The sequence below is a fragment of the Eurosta solidaginis genome, chromosome X, assembly GCF_040869045.1.
Source record: "Eurosta solidaginis isolate ZX-2024a chromosome X, ASM4086904v1, whole genome shotgun sequence".
NCBI lineage: Eukaryota > Metazoa > Arthropoda > Insecta > Diptera > Tephritidae > Eurosta > Eurosta solidaginis.
Genome location: NC_090324.1, coordinates 197,450,025 through 197,465,979, shown reverse-complemented (window position 1 = coordinate 197,465,979; position 15,955 = coordinate 197,450,025). Strand labels below are relative to the sequence as shown.

The 15,955-nt window shown below is 40.7% G+C and overlaps 1 pseudogene; it reads right to left on the bottom strand.

Annotated features, from left to right (window-relative positions):
- Positions 1 to 9,333: 9,333 nt before the first annotated feature.
- On the bottom strand, positions 9,334 to 11,071 carry LOC137235362 (DNA-directed RNA polymerase II subunit RPB2-like; annotated as a pseudogene).
- Between the last annotated feature and the right edge of the window lie 4,884 nt (positions 11,072 to 15,955).

The window sequence follows — 15,955 nt, the reverse complement described above, 5'->3', positions numbered from 1 at the left end:
TTCACTCACTACTCTCTGCAAAGGCAATTTCCTTTTAATTTTTGTATAAACTTTTGGGTTTTTATTTTTATCCACAATGGAGACCTATACACGCCAAGCAGATGCAGTGACCGAGTATGAAAATGACTTCCACGATATGTCACCTTTACAATACAGTAAACACTCCCTAATATACCAAAGGGATGAGGTAAAAACTCTGTGGGAAGCTACGAAGGTGACATACGAAAAGCTCGTAGGTTCATCAGAGCTTGAGTCAAAGGACCTATCAGCTATCAAAAAGAAGCACAAAATGTGCTATTTCGGCTTCCTAAAGTGTCAGGCGGCAATAGCTGAGCTTTTGGAAGAATTTGAAAAGAAAGAGAAAAAGGTAGGAGTCTCAGATAATATGGAATATCATGTGCGCCTGCCAGCGTGTGATACGGATATTTTCAAGGGAGACTATATTTCATGGCCGTCCTTTAGGGACATGTTCACTGCCATATATATTAATAATAGTAAACTCCATGCAGTACAAAAGCTATACTATTTAAGGCAAAAAACCCAAGGGGAGGCCAAAGAAATAGTGGAACGGTGTTCCTTAACGACAGACGGTTTCGATACAGCGTGGAAAAATTTATGTGACCGATACGAAAACAAACGTATCTTGGTCAATACCCAATTAAAAATTCGTTTTAGTTTAAAATCAGTTGAGGGTGAATGCGGTAGCTCCATTAAAAAACTGCAACGTGAAATAAACAATGTATCTCAGCGCTTCAATGTCACAAGATTGACATATCAAACTGGGATGCAATTCTAACGTATTTGTGCTCCACAAAACTGCCAGAAACCACACTGGCCCACTATGGGAATAAGCCATAGAAAATAAAACAGAAAGTTCAAAATGGGCAGACTTGGATAAATTCTTATCCAGCAGATTCCAAAAGTTGGAAACTATCGTAGATATAAGAGGGGATACGGTTTCAAAACCCTCTAAGCCACAAGCTTCTCGTTCCTCGGCAGATACATCGTCGAAACGATTGGGGTCGTATCAGGCTAGTGCAGCCAAACCTACGTGTAAGATATGCAAAAGTCCGGCACATCGAATTGCAAAGTGCGAAAAGTTCTTACGCTTAACGCCTACTAAACGGTTTGAACAAATTAAGAGCGGCCGTGGGTGTATAAACTGCCTTTCTGCTGGCCATTCGGTAACAAAGTGCACCAGTCAAATGAACTGTGCCACATGTCATTTAAGACATCATACGCTGCTTCATATTTCGAATCAGCCAAAACCAACAAATACTTCAGACACTATCGGAGCATCTAATTAACGGGAAGCTCAAATACGACGCAATGTTGAAACGGAAAATGCTCCGATTAATAATGTGAACTCATGTTTTGCTAATACAAATAAAGGGGTATTACTAGGGACAGCTCAGGTTAATATTCATTTTAATGGTGTTGACTTCTCGACGAGAGCCCTAATAGACTCGGGATCTGAATGTTCATTCATTACCGAGAAACTAAAGCGCAGAATTAATCTGCCATCCAAACACCAGTATGCCCAAGTTTCGGCCATCAATAATACAATGTCTGCATAAGTAAAAGAACCGTGCAACATACAACTGCGGTCATCAACCGACCCATTAATCGAGATCAATACGATCATGCTGGTTTTACCACAATTGACAGGTAATCTTCCAACTTGCCAAATAAACGCAATGACTAGGCAATCATTCCCTGACTTTGTACTGGCTGACAAACGATTCTTTGTCAATGAGCCAGTCGATCTAATTCTGGGCGGAGACATATACCCCCAAATTATGTTAGGCGGCATTAGGAAAGATGTGCTAAACACATTAATAGCACAGGAAACGTTGTTCGGGTGGATTTTGACAGGCCGTACAGATGCGGTTGATACAAATAAAACCCTAGTTTCATATTTCAACGAGGTCACTTTAGACAAACAACTGGCGGCTTTCTGGGAGATAGAGGAAATTCCAAAGAAGAGGAGCATCAATAAAGATGACACTTACTGCGAGGAGCTATACAAATCCACAACAGTTCGGAACAACGATGGCAAATACGTAGTCTCCTTACCCTTTAGGAAAGTGTTTAACTTAGGCCCCTCATTAAGAAGTGCATGTTCTCAATTCTATCGCAACGAGACACGACTTGCTAAAATCCCAGTCCTCCAAACGGAATACAATAGAGTTGTATCCGAATATGAAACCTTAGGGCACATGGAACAAATAGGCAATACTTCGCGAGACTCAAATTACTGTTATTTCCTACCTCACCATGCTGTTATAAAGGAGGGAAGTACAACGACAAAAGTCAGAGTCGTATTTAATGCATCTTGTCCTACCACTAATGGCAAAAGTCTAAATGATGCCTTATATCCAGGTCCTATTCTTCAATCCGACCTGACAATCCTTATACTACGTTGGCGGCTGTTCAAATACGTATTTAACAGCGACATAGAAAAAATATACCGCCAAATATGGGTTAATGAAAATCAAACAAAATACCAGCGAATCATATTTCGCGAATGCCCCAAAAACCCAATTAACATTTGCGAATTGAAAACGGTAACCTTTGGGGTTAATTATGCTCCGTATCCTGCGATTCGGATGCTGCACCAACTAGCTGATGACGTGGAAACATCGCATCCAATGGCACCAGATATCCTGCGAAATTGCATGTACGTTGATGACGTGCTCGCCGGTGGACACAGCATCGAAATTGCAATCAAGGCAAGGGACGAAATATCATCGGCATTGCAATCGGCAGGTTTTCCATTGCGAAAATGGACGTCCAACTGCGAGAAAATCCTCCAGGGTATACCGAAGCAACACCTATTAAGCAAGGATTTTCTTGAGTTTGAAGACACCAGCATGGTAAAAGCACTCGGTATCAGGTGGAACGCCCATTTCGACTACTTCTACTTCAAAGCGAAACCCTTGGACAATAACCATGCCGTAACAAAAAGGTCAATACTTTCTGCGATCGCAAAACTTTTCGACCCTCTTGGCTGGCTGGAACCAGTCGAAATAGTAGCCAAGACAATAATGCAAAATATTTGGTTGGAAGGGACAGGCTGCGATGAAGATGTGCCTGAAACTACTCTCCGTCGGTGGCAATCATTCATGACTGACTACGAAAAGATCAACGATTTACGCATACCGCGATGGGTTCACTACACATTGAAGGACAATATCGAAATACATGGATTCAGCGATGTTTCGGAAAAAGCATATGCCGCCACTGTTTTCCTGAGGGTACAAACAAAGGATCAAGTCTTCACCAACCTGTTGATGGCCAAGACGAGAGTAGCCCCGGTCAAAACCATATCCTTGCTTCGACTCGAACTCTGCGGTGCAGTTCTACTAGCAGAAATAATCGAATCTGTGGTCGAAAATATGAAACTTTCGAACATTAAAGTAATCCTTTGGACAGATTCAACCATAGTGCTGGCATGGAGCCGAAAACCACCATATTCGTGGTCAACGTTCGTGGCACATCGAATAACGACACGTAGACTCCGCGTCAAATCCTGCAGATTTGGCGAGCAGAGGCCTCTACGCTTCGGATCTAATCAACAATTCATTGTGGTGGCAGGGATCTTCTTGGTTACAAGAAGACAACGAAAATTGGCCAACACAAGAAGAAGATTACAATACGAATATGGAGGAAAAGAGGGTGAAAGTTCATACAACTTCGGTCAAAAATAACTTTGATATTCTGGATAGGTTTTCCGATTTACCAAGAGCTTTGCGGGTTATATCCTATATTCTTCGGGTTGTCCAGAATACGCACCCAACAACTAAAGCCTCCTTTAAAAGGGATTCACATTCGATAGCCTCTGACGAAATAGAAAAAACAACACGAAGATTGATAACAGTATGCCAAAGGCAACATTATCGACAAGAGTACACAAATTTGAAGTCAGGAAAACTAATACATGGCAAGAGTGAGATTTTACCCCTGAATCCATATATAGACGAAGAAGGCATCATTCGAACTGGGGGGCGGACTGGGGCATCCAAAGATATGTCTCATATCGAAAGTCATCCCATTATCCTTCCTTACACTTGCAGGTTATCCAGACTTATAGTTCAATCCTCTCATGAGACCACCCTGCATGGAGGGAACCAGCTGATGCTACGTCATATCCGCATTCAATACTGGATCCCACGCGTTAAAGTCATGATAAGTTCGGTTATCCACAACTGTAAGGTCTGTACCATTTACAGGAAGCGGACACAAACGCAACTTATGGGGATCCTTCCGAAAGAGCGCACCACCTTTACTAGGGCCTTCACCAACACTGGGGTAGATTTCGCAGGACCATCCGATATAAAATCCTACCAAGGGAGGGGATGTCGAATTTCAAAAGGATATGTTTGCCTGTTTGTCTGCTTTTCGACGAAAGCCATCCATCTAGAAGCGACAAACGAACTTAGTACCGGGTCCTTCCTAGCTGCCTTCGCAAGATTTGTATCCAGACGACGCTGTCCGAAAAACGTTTACTCCGACAATGGTACTAACTTTGTCGGAGCTTCGCGATCTTTACGATCCGAGTTTAAAGCATTTCTGCGTGAAGCAAGGGACGGAACTTTGAATAAATATAGTCATCACACTTTAGAATGGCATTTTATACCGCCAAGCGCTCCTCACATGTGGGGTTTGTGGGAAGCGGGGTAAAAAGTTTTAAGACCCATTTTAACAAGATCTCGTCCGATCATAAATATACCTTTGAGGAATTTATTACCCTCCTATGTCGAATTGAGACCTGCCTCAACTCTAGGCCCCTCAGTCCCTCATCTAATGACCCCTCCGACCTGGAGCCGCTTACTCCAGGCCACTTTCTCGTGGGTGGACATCTTTTAGCTCCACCTGAACTCGATTGTAGTGAAAATCCTGCCTCAATCGTAAACCGATGGCAAAAGATGAAAGCCCTTCATCAAACGTTTTGCACAAAATGGAAATCGGAATATCTCACCGAGATCCAGAAACGGTACAAGTGGAAACATCCACAATCCAACTTAAAACCTGGGGACCTAGTCGTCATAAAGGAGGATAACCTCCAACCAAACGAGTGGAGAATAGGGAGAATCGTCAACACACACCCAGGTTCCGACAACCGTGTACGTGTTGTTGACGTCCTCACAATGAAAGGAAAAATTACGAGACCAATCGCAAAACTGGTACTACTTCCGCCCAACGGCAAGGAAAATGAACTTTAAAAATCCATATTCCTTTATCGCAAATAACCTAGCTCTCGTTCACCCCGAACGAGGCCAACACACAAATAACCCAGCTCTCGTTCCCCCGAACGAGGCCAACACACCCTAACGCAGATAAACTATCTGCCCCAGAATACAATTTAAGCAACAATTGCATTGCATATCTAACAAGCATATTGTCTCTATAGAATCTTGCCAAGTGATTTAAATCGTTCAATTAATGTTTCATTGAAACTAAAATGGCGTGTACAGTATTGGCATATTCGGCTACAATTAAAAATGAAGTTCCTGTCTGACTTAAATTGAGGCAATGCCATCGCTTTCCTATAATTTCAGGATTAGTTCCTTCAGAGCCTATACAACCTTGAAACACGATTCTAGTTTCATACCGGCTCCCCAATATCCACCATTGACATTGTGCCATAAACCAATTTTATAGATTCACGATACGCGTCACATATATGCAATATTTTTGTTATACTCAGTTGAGCAGAGCTCACAGAGACACGATAACTTGAGTAAATTTTGAGGTATCTTGATGAAATTTGGTATGTAGATTCCTGGGTACTCATCTCAGATCGCCATTTAAAATGAACGATATCGGACTATAACCACGCCTACTTTTTCGATATCGAAAATTTCGAAAAACCGAAAAAATGCGATAATTCATTGCTAAAGGCGGTTAAAGCGATGAAACTTGGTATATGGGTTGACGTTATTACGCAGAATAGAAAATTAGTAAGATTTTGGACAATGGGCGTGGCACCGCCTACTTTTACAAGAAGGTAATTTAAAAGTTTTGCAAGCTGTAATTTGGCAGTCGTTGAAGATATCATGATGAAATTTGGCAGGAACGTTACTACTATTACTATATATGTGCTAAATAAAAATTAGCAACATTGGATGAAGAACACGCCCACTTTTTAAAAAAAAATTTTTTAAATTCAAATTTTAACAAAAAATTTTATATCTTTACTGTATATAAGTAAATTAAGTCAAAATTCAACTCCAGTAATGATATGATGCAACAAAATACAAAAATAAAAGAAAATTTCAAAATGGGCGTGGCTCCGCCCATTTTCATTTAGTTTGTCTAGAATACTTTTAATGCCATAAGTCGAACAAAAATTTACCAATCCTTCTCAAATTTGGTAGGGGCATAGATTCTATGACGGTAACTGTTCTCTGTGAAAATGGGCGAAATCGGTGGAAGCCACGCCCAGTTTTTATACACAGTCCACCGTCTGTCCTTCCGCTCGGCCGTTAACACAATAACTTGAGCAAAAACCGATATATCTTTACTAAACTTAGCCCACGTACTTATCTGAACTCACTTTATCTTGGTATAAAAAATGGCCGAAATCCGACCATAATCACGCCCACTTTATCGATATCGAAAATTACGAAAAATGAAAAAAATGCCATAATTCTATACCAAATACGAAAAAAGGGATGAAACATTGTAACTGGATTGGTTTATTGACGCAAAATATAAATTTGGAAAAAACTTTGTAAAATGGGTGTGACACCTACCATATTAAGTTGAAGAAAATGAAAAAGTTATACAAGGCGAAATCAACAGCCCTTGGAATCTTGGCAGGAATACTGTTAGTGGTATTGCATATATAAATAAATTAGCAGTACCCGAAAGATGATTTTCTGGATCACCTGGTCCACATTTTGGTCGATATCGCGAGAACGCCTTCACATATACATCTAAGGGCCACTCGCTTTTAAAACCCTCATTAATACCTTTAATTTGATATCCATAACGTACAAACACATTCTAGAGTAACCCCTGGCCCACCCTAATGGCGATATCTCGAAAAGGCGTCCACCTACAGACCTAATGCCCACTCCCTCTTAAAATGCTCAGTAACACCTTTCGTTTGATACCCATATCGTACAAACATTCTAGAGTCACCCCTGGCCCACCCTAATGGCGATATCTCGAAAAGGCGTCCACCTATAGACCTAATGTCCACTCCCTCTTAAAATGCTCAGTAACACCTTTCGTTTGATACCCATATCGTACAAACATTCTAGAGTCACCCCTGACCCACCCTAATGGCGATATCTCGAAAAGGCGTCCACCTATAGACCTAATGCCCACTCCCTCTTAAAATGCTCAGTAACACCTTTCGTTTGATACCCATATCGTACAAACATTCTAGAGTCACCTCTGGCCCACCCTAATGGCGATACCTCGAAAAGGCGTCCACCTATAGACCTAATGCCCACTCCCTCTTAAAATGCTCAGTAACACCTTTCGTTTGATACCCATATCGTACAAACATTCTAGAGTCACCCTTGGTCCACCTTTATGGCGATATCTCGAAAAGGCGTCCACCTATAGAACTAAGGATTACCCCCTTTTAAAATACTCATTACCACCTTTCATTTGATACCCATATCGTACAAACACATTCTAGAGTCACCCTGGCCCACCCTAATGGCGGTATCTCGAAAAGGCGCCCACCTATAGACCGAATGCCCACTCCCTCTTAAAATGCTCAGTAACACCTTTCGTTTGATACCCATATCGTACAAACATTCTAGAGTCACCCTTGGTCCACCTTTATGGCGATATCTCGAAAAGGCGTCCACCTATAGAACTAAGGATTACTCCCTTTTAAAATACTAATTACCACCTTTCATTTGATACCCATATCGTACAAACACATTCTAGAGTCACCCCTGGCCCCCCCTAATGGCGATATCTCGAAAAGGCGTCCACCTATAGACCTAATGCCCACTCCCTCTTAAAATGCTCAGTAACACCTTTCGTTTGATACCCATATCGTACAAACATTCTAGAGTCATCCCTGGCCCACCCTAATGGCGATATCTCGAAAAGGCGTCCACCTATAGAGCTAATGCCCACTCCCTCTTAAAATGCTCAGTAACACCTTTCGTTTGATACCCATATCGTACAAACACATTCTAGAGTCACCCCTGGCCCACCCTAATGACAATATCTCGAAAAGGCGTCCACCTATAGACCTCATGCCCACTCCCTCTTAAAATGCTCAGTAACACCTTTCGTTTGATACCCATATCGTACAAACATTCTAGAGTCACCCTTGGTCAACCTTTATGGCGATATCTCGAAAAGGCGTCCATCTATAAAACTAAGGATTACTCCCTTTTAAAATACTCATTAGCATCTTTCATTTGATACCCATATCATACAAACACATTCTAGAGTAACCCCTGGCCCACACTAATGGCGACATTTCGAAAAGGCGTCCACCTATAGACCTAATGCCCACTCCCTCTTAAAATGCTCAGTAACACTTTTCGTTTGATACCCATATCGTGCAAACATTCTAGAGTCACCCCTGGCCCACCCTAATGGCGATATCTCGAAAAGGCGTCCACCTATAGACCTAATGCCCACTCCCTCTTAAAATGCTCAGTAACACCTTTCATTTGATTCCCATATCGTACAAACACATTCTAGAGACACCCCTGGCCCACCTTTATGGCGATATCTCGAAACGGCGTCCACCTATGGAACTAAGGATCACTCTTTTTCAAAATACTCATTAACAGCTTTCATTTGATACCCATATCGTACAAACATCCTGGTCCACCTTTATGGCGATTTCTTGAAAAAGCGTTCACCTATAGAACTAAAGCCCATTCCCTTTTAAAATACTCATTACCACCTTTCATTTGATACCCATATCGTACAAACACATTCTAGAGTCACCCCTGGCCACCTTAATGGCGATATCTCGAAAAGGCGTCCACCGATAGACCTAAGGCCCACTCCCTCTTAAAATGCTCAGTAACACCTTTCATTTGATACCCATATCGTACAAACAAATTCTAGAGTCAGCCCTGGTCCACCTTTATGGCGATATCCCTAAATGGCGTCCATCCATAGAACTATGGCCTACTCTCTCTTAAAATACACTTTAATACCTTCCATTTGATACACATGTTATACAACCACATTCCAGGGTTACCCTAGGTTCATTTTCCTAATGGTGATTTTCCTTATTTTGTCTCCATAGCTCTCAACTGAGTATGTAATGTTCGGTTACACCCGAACTTAGCCTTCCTTACTTGTTATTATATACCTTTGAAAGACTCCTGTTCCTCAAAATCCTTTAAACGTAATTTCGTTCAATAGAAATTTTTTAATTGATTGTAAGCCACAATTTAAAATTTCTGCATCAACTTGTTGCTCATCTCCACTCCACTTATTGTGTAAGAATTTAGCGAAAAAATATGATGATAACGCTGATAAACCTGTAAGCATAAAGTCTTCATTATAATGCATACCAACTAACATCCAAGCTGTAAGTTCAATATTTTGTTCTACCTGACACATACTAGCAATATTAGTTCGTTCCTTAGATTCAAGCGATTGTTAAATTATAAATGAGAGCAAGTCTAACGTGGCTGATAATGTATGATGCCATTCATGAACAACCGAACCCCCCTTCCCGAAGTATAAAACTGATAAGAAAGGCCTACAACGGTCGCCGGATAAAGTTCTTCACTCAAACGAAACTTAACCAACTTTTCATAGAGCGCACAAAGGGCATCGTGTGTGGGATCCTTCCGTAAAAGCGGTGATATAACATAAAAGTCCATATATGCCTCGGGCGAGAGGAACTTGCCATCCTGTCTAAACCATAATTCGCAAACCTCCGTTTGTAGTATCTTCTTCGGGCCACTGGGTATCTCAGGTTTGCCCAATGCAAACGGTAATCATCGGATATAAATCCATTTGGTTTGGGCAAGGATAACCTGATCGGCCATTTCTGTGGCACTTTAATAATTGTATATTCTGTTTCGAACCATTTTTCCCTTTTGTCATAAGTCACACCCTCATATTTGTGTTGGGACGTATTATGTTGAACCTAAACTCATTTAGATGCTTCACAACCTCTTTGATATGGTCCTCATTGGTTTCAGAGTACAACTAGTACCAATACCAAATACAAGTCAACTAGGATTATTTGAGCTGCATAAACCATGTTAATTTAAAAATATACTGATAATGGACGAGAAATACGTCCAGCATCTGTATAAATTCTTATTTCACGATCACGTATATCACGAATCATTGACACTTCCGAAGAAATGATATCCATCTGACGACGCAGTTTTCTTAAAGTCCCCATCAATTGTTCAGGATCACGATATATACCAACCCAACAGCCATTGACGGATATCTGCATGGGCAATGGCAGAGGGTGCAATTTCTTCTAAGTTTTCCATTGACCACTCTTCCAAGAACTCTGCGATGGGTGAGGGCTGCGAGCCGACAGAAATGTTAGCCATAAGCGCCAAATTCTTTACCAATCCGACAGCAGCTCCTTCCGGTGTTTCGGCAGGGCATAACATACCCTATAAAGTATTGTGTAACTGACGTGGTTTAGCTAATTTGCCATCACGACCAACAGGCGAATTGACACGTCTCAAATGTGATAGCATGGAAGCGAAAGTCAAACGATTCAATACTTGAAATACACCAGCACGAGCCTGATGGGTTTTTTTTGATCACCCCAATTGCCATTAGCAAGTGAATAACGCAAACCGTCAGTGATTATGTTGTTTTTGATAGCCAACTCCAAATTGAAATCCTTTCCACGATCAAAGAATTTTTGTGTATACATATGTACTTCTTTCATTAGACCTTTAAAAATACCACGAAAGAGGAAAGCCAATAAAGGACCGGCAAGATCCAAACGTTTGTTACCGTAGTGATCCCGATCATCTAACTCGCGCCGACCCAACGAAGCCAAAAGCAGACGATGTACCATATAACCCAAAAAGTATGCTTTCTTGGTCTCGCAAATATCGGACACACCAACAGGTGGCAACATTCCTTTTTGTAAAAGTTCTTTTTCATATTTAATACGTTTGTCCTTGGTTACACCTGGCCGTCTATCATTTCAGGATCGTCAAAATCGTATATAATATGCTCAAAAATATCACGATCCCCTACAAAGCTTCCAGCAAAGCTTTTAAAAGAGATTGCTAGCATGGTACTACTAAAAAACTGTTAACAATTGTTGGTTGATACGCCAAACATATTAAATTCAGGTACCTTTACATCTGTCGTACGTATGCTAAGTCTGATGTGCGGTAACTGCCCTGCCCTAGCCATTTCATTGCTAAAGAACGATATCGCATCTACCCTTGTGTATTTATTTACCGGAAATGCAGAATCCAATATATCAAATACACGTTCGCCATAATTGTACGAAATAACTTGTATGATTGGCGAATTGATGCCACGACTTCCCACTGATGGCATATTTACTGACGCATTATTGGATCGTCCCACGCTGAATACACAGGACCAAGTACAATGGCAATGGCGGGACGATTGTGGAACTTGGCATAATTATTCCCCCATTGATTCGCAAAGGATTGAAGCGGCACACTCAAATTCTGAAGACGAAGTCAGCTTAAGCACATTAGGTCGCACCTACACCGTTGACTTTCATTCAATGCAACAGATAAATGAAGACACTGGCACCACACGTCCGGTTCAACGTAAAATAAATCAAAATTATGTACCGCCACCACCACCTACTACTGCAACATCGTCAGCATCTGCTGGTCCGGATTTATCAGCATCAGCAGTGGCTACAGCTATTACAGCTTTAACTAGTACAGTAGCAAACACAGCTGTGAATACTTCGGCACATTCTATCACCCAGAACACTGCTCCAAATACGTCTGCAGCAAATAGTGCTCAGCAACGACGTCGAGCATCAGTTGATGCGCGAATAGCTTGCCTTAAAGAGGAACAAGGATTAGCTGCAGAGTTCATAAAGAATCTATTGAATGTACTTTATGAAGTTTACTCTTCATCCGCTGGACCAAATGCGCGTTACAAATGTTTACGTGCGCTCTTGCGGATGGTTTACTATGCCACACCTGAGCTATTGAGAGACGTGCCTAAAAATCAACTAGTTCCCAGCAATTTAATTTGCGTCAATCCTTGACCAAAATCTATACCAGGATCTGGAGGCTCACTGAGTGCACCACCATCAGCGTCGGGCCTTCAAGTAAATCCTTTCTTCATGGATCATGCGACAGCGGTTGGTGGTTCAAAAATAGCAGGTAGCTCTACGCACAGTTCATCAAAACCAAGGACACCCATATACTGTTAAGAATTTTTCACATGCAATGGGTGGTATCAATCCAAATGTAAGTGCAACTACTAGCAGTCAAAAGCAACAGTGGCTTTACCTCATAGCTCGGGCCAATTACTGATGCCACAATTGCTCGCAGGCAGTGTGGAGCCAAGACAACAAACTTCTAGTTCTATTGCACTTAATATTAATTCAAGTGCCGGCATTACGCCACCAGTAGCAGTGCTTGGCATTTTATATTATTGGCAAATTTCAAGCATTCTTTATAGGTTTGGGCAAGTCAAATATGCGGCTTCTCGTAGCGTTATAAAGAATGTTTGATTGTTTACGTTCTGGCGGTGGCACTTCTATAGTGTTAAAGACATGATGCCAGTATACCGCACCCATAATAGCCACCAGCAACCAATCAGCTAAAAATGTTCTTCGCGTGCACCCACCTGAAAAAGAAAAAGAGAAATTAATTAATAAAAAACATAACCAAGCCTACGAGTATACTCACCGCCGCGTGTTAAATGAATGACATTTTTTTCATTCAGGAAATGGAAGAGCGACATCTTCTAGTCAAAATCTCTACACTCCATTTCTGACTGTCAATGCACTGCGTTATGCCTCGGCGACATCTACCGACATAAAATAATTATAAAATGCACTAAAGGCGCTGAAGCACCAGCCACATCGCATGGATGCGTGCTAAATCCGTTTTTTCTTCGTTTCTTTGCGCGCATAAGTATTTACTTATGGCCTTTAATTTTTTATTTCAATTAAATTTTATTTCAATAAAAGGTTTTTTGTTCTTCTGCGAAAATATATTAGAGATAATTTTTTTTTGTTTACGCACCCAAACAACATTCCGCTAACCTCAATTTTGGCATGATCAATGATACCAATATTCTTTCAGATCATGACCCGTTACCAAACCTTATTAGCTAAGTCAGAGGGAGGCGCAAAGCGTTTCGACGTTGCTTGCCAGCTCTGCGGCAGGGATCATAGCCTTAGGATCTGTGCCGAATACCGTAAAATATCCCCAGAAAAGAGGTTGTAGGCAGTACTTCTGCATAAGTACTGTCCAAACTTTTTGCCGCCGTTTCACCGCGTGGACAAATGTAACAGCAAGTCTCGCTGCAAGAGGTGCCAAGAGAAGCACCACACCACGCTTCATTTAGATGAGCGTCGACCGGTAAGCGACGAGACGACCACAAACGGCGAAGACAACACGTCCGACGATGCGTTGTCGATCAACCTCTCGGGGCCGGCTAAATCCTGGGCTTAGCAGGTGGAGGAAGAGTAAATGGAGGAAGAGAGAGCGAAGATGGAGGAAGAGCGAGCAAAAACGGAGACAAGACCGTCAACGGTAAATCGTGGGATGCGCAGCTTCCGGCCGCTGTTACAGCATGAAAGAAGCGCGGCGAAAGCAAATAAACGTCGAAAGGAACGAGACAACTGGCGGCATCGCTACATCGGATTCCAAGGAGGCCCGACCAAGTCATCGAAACGCGGAAAACAGCAGCGGCGAAATAAGTCGACGCCATACCCTTATGACGCCCAAAATACCGAGCACTATCGCGGGGTACACCGGAAGGCTTCCGAACCGGCCGACTGCTCCAAGCTACTCCAGCACCCATCATGCGGTCTTTCGTGCCCATTGCGCCGACGGACATAATTATGACAGGTCAAGCCCTCGACTTCCTGGCAAATAAGTGGTAAATAAGTGTACCACCCTATGTAGAGGCCAAAAAGAAGGATCAAGCACCTTGTCGAAGGATGCATTAGAAACAGATATTTAAAACGAGGAAATGTCTCTCTCATACTTAAAGTTATATTTATAAACATTGATGTTACTGGTGAGCGACACACCGAAGTTAGAGCAGACATAATTAGCAACGTTATGTTCCGTTAGAGATGCAGTAAATATATATATTTTCGCAATTTCAGCCCCAATTAAACAGCTAGAAGCTTCAAATTTCACCAAATACTTACGTATATCGCATGTATTGTTGTCTGAAAAAATCACAGAGGTCGGTGGTATATATAGTATATATCTCATACAACCGATTGTTCAGATAAGAAACTTTTCACAATATCCGCCCCATTTTAATAGCTATAAGCTTCAAATTTCACCAGTTGCTTACGTATATAACTTATATTGTTGTGTGAAAAAATCATAAAGATCGGTGGTATATATAGTATATATATATGTATATAGTATATATATATATATTTTCGCAATTTCAGTCCCATTTTAACAGCTAGAAACTTCATATTTCACCAAATGCTTACGTATATAGAATATATTGTTGTCTAAAAAAATCATAGATATCGGTGGTATATATAGTATATATCTCATACAACCGATTGTTCAGATAAGAAACTTTTCGCACTTTCTGCTCATTTTAACAGCTATAAGCTTCAAATTTCACCAAATACAAACGTATATAGCATATATTGTTGTCTGAAAAAATCATAGAGATCTGTGGTATATATATTATATACCCCATATAAACTGTCATTTTTGCCCCTTTTTTACGGCTAAAAGCTTTAAATTTCATCAAATTTCATCAAATACTTACGCTTACGCCATATATTGTTGAAATACGTGATTTGTAGTCAAAGTTTTTACATGCAGACCACAAAAAAAGTGAAACTTTGCATTCTCACACAAAGTATCTACCTATTTTTATACCTTTCATGAAAATTAAATGGTATATTAACTTTGGCACGAATCTCAAAATTTTAAGTCCATAAAGGAAAATAGATAGACCCACCATTAAGTATACCGAAATAATCAGGATGAAGAGCTGAGTTGATTTAGCCATATCCGTCTGTCTGTCTGTCTGTTTGTATGCAAACTAGTCCCTCAATTTTTGAGATATCTTGATAAAATATGGTGAGCGGGTGTACTTAGGTGTCCGATTAGACATTTGTCGGAACCGGCCGGATCGGACCACTATAGCATATATCCTCCATACAACCGATTTTTCAGAAAAAGAAGAATTTTGTCATATCTTCCTCAATTTATCATATTGAAGCTTCAAACTTCACCATTGTTGCACATATTGTTGTCTGAAAAAATGGATGGGATCGGTTATATATATAGTATGCATCCCCTCAACCGATTGTTCAGATAAGACACTTTTCGTAATTACTGCCCTATTTTGAAAGCTAGAGACTTCAAATTTCAACGAATGCATATATTGTTGTCTGAAAAAATCTAAAGATCGGTGGTATATGTATATAGTATATATCTGGTGGTATATATAGTATATATATGTATATAGTATATATAGTTTATATATATAGTGTATATATATGGGGTATTCCATCCCATTTCGACAAATTTTGAACCCGACCCCTTTAGAATTAGCTGAAAGTTTTTCTTCTTTTTCTAGCTTACGAAAGACGTTTTTCAGAAGTTTTTCAAATTTTTTCATCCAGCTCAAAAAAAGTTATGAATTTTTAAAAAAACACCGTTTTTGTTTTCAAAATGCTGTAACTTTTTCAAAAATTGACCGTTTGGGATCTTTTTTTTTTTTAAATTTGTTTTTAAATGTACTTTTCGGAAAAACTTCAAAAAAATTTTTAAAGTTTTTTTTTGTAATTTTTCAG